The sequence below is a fragment of the Chrysochloris asiatica genome, unplaced genomic scaffold, assembly GCF_000296735.1.
Source record: "Chrysochloris asiatica unplaced genomic scaffold, ChrAsi1.0 scaffold00336, whole genome shotgun sequence".
NCBI lineage: Eukaryota > Metazoa > Chordata > Mammalia > Afrosoricida > Chrysochloridae > Chrysochloris > Chrysochloris asiatica.
Window position 1 is genome coordinate 985,615 of NW_006408854.1, and position 6,490 is coordinate 992,104.

At 41.2% G+C, this 6,490-nt stretch overlaps 1 protein-coding gene across 1 annotated transcript in view; it reads left to right on the forward strand.

The window, feature by feature from the left end:
• Window positions 1–6,490, forward strand: part of GPR98 (G protein-coupled receptor 98) — a 962,819-nt gene that overhangs the window by 23,851 nt on the left and 932,478 nt on the right. The window lies entirely within an intron of this gene.

Genomic DNA, 6,490 nt, shown 5'->3' on the forward strand with positions numbered 1-6,490 from the left:
AGTGGCTTAATGTAGGTATGCCTTTAATGTCCTAACTCTCTTTCGGTCACTCTGCCCTCCTCTCCTGGTTGTTAAGCATTGTCGAGTCAATTGCGACCCGTAATGACCCTGTATAAGGTTTCTGAGGAGCAGTTGGTGAGCTTGAACCACCGATCTTGCAGTTTATAAGGCTCTGTAGTGTGCCATCTCAACCCTCAGAGCTATTCCAGGACTCCTGCTAGACCAGCGCAAAAAGGCAGACCCAGATAGGTGCACATCCATGTCTCAGCCTGGGCTGAGTGCGCGGTTTCCTGAGCATTGGCTGGTGGGCATGAATCACCGCCCTTGCAGTTCAATAAGCTTTGTAGCAGGGTGGGTCCCACAGGTGTTTTGGGAGGCTGGGTGGGCCTCTAGCTTGTTATGGCATGTGGGAGGGGTCAGTGGGGTACGTGCGCGCTGTCTGAGGCAGAGGGAACAATCCCGTGGGGGAGCCTGGTGGGCCTGGTGGGCTGGGTTTAGCGATCAGTCAGGCGGTGCTGGGCTATCGGTGGGTCCCGTGGGCAGGGTGGTGCTTGTGCGAGGTCCTGTAAGCAGTGCGGGGAGTGGGGGGTTGTGGGGGGGTGGGGGGTTTGGGCGGCCCGAGCAGGGCTCTAGCTTGTTATGGCGCATTGGTGGGGTCAGCGGGGTGTGTGCATGCTCCAAAGGTTAGGGCATGCTCTGGTGTGTGCTAGTGGTCCAGTCAGGTCCAGGTCCGGGAAGGTGGGGGTGTGGGTAGCGAGGGGGTAATGGGGCAGGTGAGAGGCCACTTGGCTGGGAGGACACAGTCCTTGCCCAATGACGTCACACAGTCGCCATTTTTTTTTCCCTTTTTTTTTTTTTTCCTTCTCTCTTTGTTGACTGATTACTCTCTGCCCACTGCATGCGCCGAAATTACATGGTGGGGCAAATGACCCTGACTTTCTCTTCCCCTTGTCTCCAGTGGCTCCCCTTGTTCAATAATTACTGAAAGCACTGCTTTTGGTGCGAGTTGGTTCCAGCCCAGCCCCCCAAGCTCTAAGAAGTTGGGGCTGTGCTGCACGCAGTGGTGGGTACAAGTTTAAAAAACCAGTAGTTCCTCAGTACGGTGATTTTTTTTTAAAAAAAAGCTAGTTTAAGATTTTGAAGTACTGAGACTTATGGAGGCTGTAAGGGTGTGGGTTCGCCACAGGAAGGTTTCTTTCTTGAGTTTACCTCCCCCGAACCTGGAGCCTCACTCACCCGTGTCATCTGGCTGTCTGGCCTCCTGAAAAGATTTTTAAAAGCCTCTAAAACCTTGCATATGGTTGCTATGAGTTAGAACCAACTCCATGGCACTTAATGACAACAACAACAAGCAGACCAAAGATAGCTTGTGCCTGCTCCTAAGCTATAAAGGATGAAGAAGATGACATTTCTACTGTTAGAAGGTTCATATTTTAATCATAGTAAAAGTACACCAGTCATGATAATTCAAGTTCAAATATAATAGATGAAGTAACTAAGAAACTAAGGGCTGGGAGAAACAGATTTATCATTCTTTTGAGATGGATTGGAAAAATGTGACATTGGTATAGCGTTTGTGAGATAAATAAGACTTGTATGATGAATATTGTAAGCAAGGCCTTATAGATAAAAAAGCTATATGAGGAAAATTGTGACTGTACTTTTAAGTAATATATGCAAACTGCGATTTCTTTGTCTATCAACTGTCTATAGACTCTCTGGACTTTCAGCTATTCATGATGAAGAACAAAGTGCCCCATAACAAATCTTCCTACTGTGTCTCTTTTTCTTTCTTTTAAAAATTTTAAACAGATACATTATTTTATTGTTTATTTTTATTTATTTTATTTTCTAAAGCTCTTTTTGTGAATTGAGTGATAGTTTACAGGGCAGATCATTAGTTTTATACTCAATCGATTATATTTCTTTCCATTGCAATGCATACACTATTGGTTACCAGTATTTACTTCTATTTTTTCTTGTCTTTTTTTTATGTACATAAATCACACAGAAATTGTATATTCAAGTGACCAAAGGGCACAGTTTGCAAGCCAGCTTCCTGCCTGCAGGGACACAGCCTTTCTCATTGCATGGGTCTAGAGTCCTCAGCTGCTCTATCTCTCTATGCCATTGCCTCTGCTTCGGTCTCTAGTGTCCCTGATTTTCTGGTTAGGAATCCACATTCTTCCCTCTTGATGGTCCAAGGGTCCTCTGTTCCTGGAATGAAAGATTAACTACTCCCCTGTTTTTGTTTCACATCTTTCACCTTTACAGTTGTGACATCGAATCATGGTAACAGTAACTCCCTATTGAATCAAAAGAATCCTATCCCCATTCTCCCCCATCTCCTTTCACTAGACCCACCTGGACAAGAGGAAAACTATTCAGTGGGCAGTCTACATTATCCCCCTCATTCTGAAATTAAGCATACTCTTGAAAGCTTGTAAGTCAGCTACTTTGTGCCTTTATGTTGATGTTAAGTACCATCTAGTTGGTTCCTTGACAGGGTTTCTGTGGAGTGGCTGGTAAGATTGAACCTCTGACCTTGTGGTTCAAACCAACTTTTCAGTCCAGTGCATTAACACACAGCACCACACCAGGACCTCTTTATAGGCTTTAAAGCCCTATTTTTGGTAGCCAATGTCTAAGTTGCATGTCCATATCAAACCTGTGTACTGTGGGAACAGGCTTGATCCATGGTATGAAGAATCCTTCACTCTAGGTTGGAATTTTGAGCAACTACATCCATAAGTAAGATTCCAGTTCATCAAATTATAGTAATTTATACTTGCTTCTTGCATCAAATTTCTTTATCTTCCTCTAGCCTAGTTCTGATCATCAAGCCATCCAAGCTAGGTAAAATGGGTACTAGCTGCAGTTTTCGGCATTCTTGCTTGCCTCCCCCCACTTCAGATCAGCTAGCCACTTCAGTCTCAGCTCTAGCACCTGGTGGCTAGGTCAGTGTTCATGGGTTTGGGAGTTCCCAATTCTCCCTAAACTTCGGTCCAGCCTGCGTTTCATCTTCTCTCGCTCACCTCAAGGTTGACAGGTGTCTACGGAACATAGTTGAACTCAGCCCATGTCTTCATTGCTGTATTTCTCCCACTTTCACTCACAAGTGAACCAAGATGGTTACCAGCTAGTTTATAAGTCTGTTCATGTGTTCCCTTTGAATTTCAGTCTTGGAAAGGGGTTTCCCCTGATGGACTAACTTATCTTGCCTTGATATCTCCCAGGCAAACAGCTTGCTCATTCTTGTAACAGCCAAACAATCTGCTTTTTTAAATCCTGCTGATCTTTCTTTCAAGAAGTACCTTCTTCAAGGCAAAGGCTGAAGAAGGGAAATAATGCTAAGATGCTTGACTGTTTTAGGAATATTGGTTTCCCTTTCCTACTATTGTAAAATAAACACTTGAGTGGCATAGAAGGGAATATTGGAAGGGATTACAGAAAGCTTGTAAGCCTGTCTTCAGCCTATAACTAATTGGAATACCTAAAAGGGGTTCTAGAACTTTTTCAGTGAAATAGGTCTCTTGTGGAGCCTTTACAGTGTATAGGGCCCTAAGTAGAATACTGATTCCCATCCAGAACCTGATGAGATGAGACATTCCCACTAGAAAGGACAAGCAGACCAACCTGGAACAGCTAGAGCAACAGAAGATATATCTTCAAACCCGCCCCCCCCCCAAAATAATGGCAATATGATTGGCTACTACAAGAATAAGCAAGTTGTTCATCCAGAAGCCATCAAGGCAAGCAATCAAATCCCTTCAGGACAAACCTCCCTCTAAGACTGAAACTCAAAGGGAACATATGAGCTGGCATGTAAGCTTGTTGGTGACCACATTGGTGAGTGGAAGTGGGGGAAAAGCAGCAATGAAGAAATAGGTTGAGTTCAACCATTGTCCATTGACTCCCATTGACCTGGAGATGAGAGAGAGAAGAGGAAGGGCTGGTTGGTCCGAAGTGTGGTGAGACCTGGGGACAACTGAGCCCATGGACAAAGACATAGCCATGGAGCGTTAGAGCTGAGAATGAAGCATCCAGCTAATATGAAGTGAGGGGAGATGCACAAGAACACCCAAACTTGCACATAGTGCCCATTTGACCTAGCCTTGATGACTTTATAATCAGAACTCGAGTAGAGGACGATAAAGAAAAAATGCTTTTGATGAAGGAAATGAAGGTAAATGCTACAATTTGATAAACTTGACCTATACTCATGGATGTAAGCAGCTCAAAATAATATCCATGTGCCTACAAGGAAGACCAGTTAATACCACTATTATTCAAATTTACGCACCAACCACTAAAGCCAGTGAGGATGAAATAGAAGAATTCTACCAACTTCTTCAATCTGATATTGATCAATCATGCAATCAAGATATATTGATAATCACTGGCAATTGGAATGCAAAGGTTGTAAACAAAGAGGATCGATGGTTGAAAATTATGGTTTTCATGATAGAAATTATACTGGCGATTGCATGATAGAATTCTGCAAAACCAATGTTTTGTTCATTTCAAATACCTTCTTTAGACAGCATAAGAGACGATTATACACATGGACCTCACCAGATGGAATACACAGAAATCAAATTCACTGTACCTGTGTAAAGAAACAGTGGAAAAACAAAAACAAGCCCAGGGGCAGATTGTGGAACAGATTGTGGAACATCAATTACTCATATGCAAATTGAGACCGAAGCTGTAGAAAAAGAACAAGTTCATGAGAGCCAAAATATGATGTTGAATATGTCCCACCTGAATTTAGAGATCGTCTGAGGAACAGATTTGTTACATTAGACATTAAAGACCGAAGACCAGAAGAGTTGTGTGATGACATCAAGAATATCATACAGGAAGAAAGCAAAAAGTTATTAAGAAGACAAGAAAGAAGAGAAAAGATCAAAATGGATGTCGGAAGAAACTCTGAAACTTGCTCTCCAGCATAGAGAAGCTAAAGCAAATGGCAGAAATGAGGAGGTACAAGGGCTGAGCAGAAAATTTCAAAAGTCACCTCGAGAAGCCAAAGTCAAATATTACAAGGAAATGTGCAAAAAGCTGGAGTTAGAAGACCAAAAGGGAAGAACATGATCAGCATTTCTCAAGCTGAAGGAAGTGAAAAAAAAATTCAAGCCTCAGCTTTCGTTATTGAAGGATTCTCTGGGTAAATTTTAAAAAAACAACAACAACAGGTTGAGTAAGAATGGTGAAAGAATAGAACTCTGTTGCACACCTTTCTTAAATTTAAACCATTCGGAGTTACCTTGTTCTGTTCGAACAACTGCCTCTTGATCTGTATATATGTTTCTTATGAACACAATTAAGTGTTCTGGAATACTCAGACTTTACAATATTGTCCATAGCTTTTCATGACCCACACAATCGAAAACCTTTTTGTAGTCAATAAAGCACAGGTAAAATTCTTTCTGGTAAACATTGGTGTGCATATATTCAGTCATGTTCTTGCTCAAATTTCTTGTGGATATATACCAAGTAGAGAAATTGATTCAGCAATTTCTAAGTTTCCGAAGAAGTGCCATACCATTTTCCAGAGTGGCTGAACCATTGTAAACCAGCACTTTAAGAATGTCCTCTTCACACCCTTGCCACCATTGTCCTCTGCTTTTTTGAAGCTAGTGTGAGATAATATCTCATTGTTGTTTTCATTTGCATCCCTCTAATAGCTAGTGATCGTGAATATTTCTTCCTGTGTTTGTTGGCTGCCGGAATCTTTTCTTTGATGAAGTGTCTGTTCATGTGCTGGGTCCATTTTTAAAATTAGGTTATTTGTCTTTTCTTGTAGAGGTGATATAGTTTCCTATAGATTATAGATATTAGTCCCTTTTCTGATATGTTGTTGCAAAAAATTATTCCCCATTCTGGAGTTCCCTTTTTACACTTTTGGTGAAATCTTTTGATGATCATAAATATCTAATTTTTAGTATGTCCCAGATACCTATTTTGTCTTCTATTGTCTGTACAATTTTTGCAATGCTTGATAGTATATGTGTTCTTTGTATTAGAGCCCTTAAAATTGTTACCATTTTTTCATTGATGACCTTTATGGTTCTGGGATTTACATTTAGGTTTTTAATCCATGTTGAATTAGCTTTTGTATATAGTGTGAGGTAAAGGTCTTGCTTCATTCTTTACATAACGATTTTCAATTTTGCCAATACCAGTTGTTGAAGAGATTATATTTTCCCCATTCAATGTATTTTAGCCCTTTCTCAAAGATCAATTGACTGTATGCATATGGATTAACATCTGGGTTCTCAATTCTGTTCCATTGGTCTATGTTTCTTTCATTGTACCAATACCAGAATGTTTTGACCACTGTAGCCATGTAGTAAATTTTGAAATCAGAGTGAAAGGCCTCCAACTTTGTTCTTCTTTTACGCAGTGCTTTGCTTATATCCAAGGACTCTTTCCGGTCCATGTAAAGTTCATTATCGTTTTTTTCTTGGTATATTCTTCCATTTTT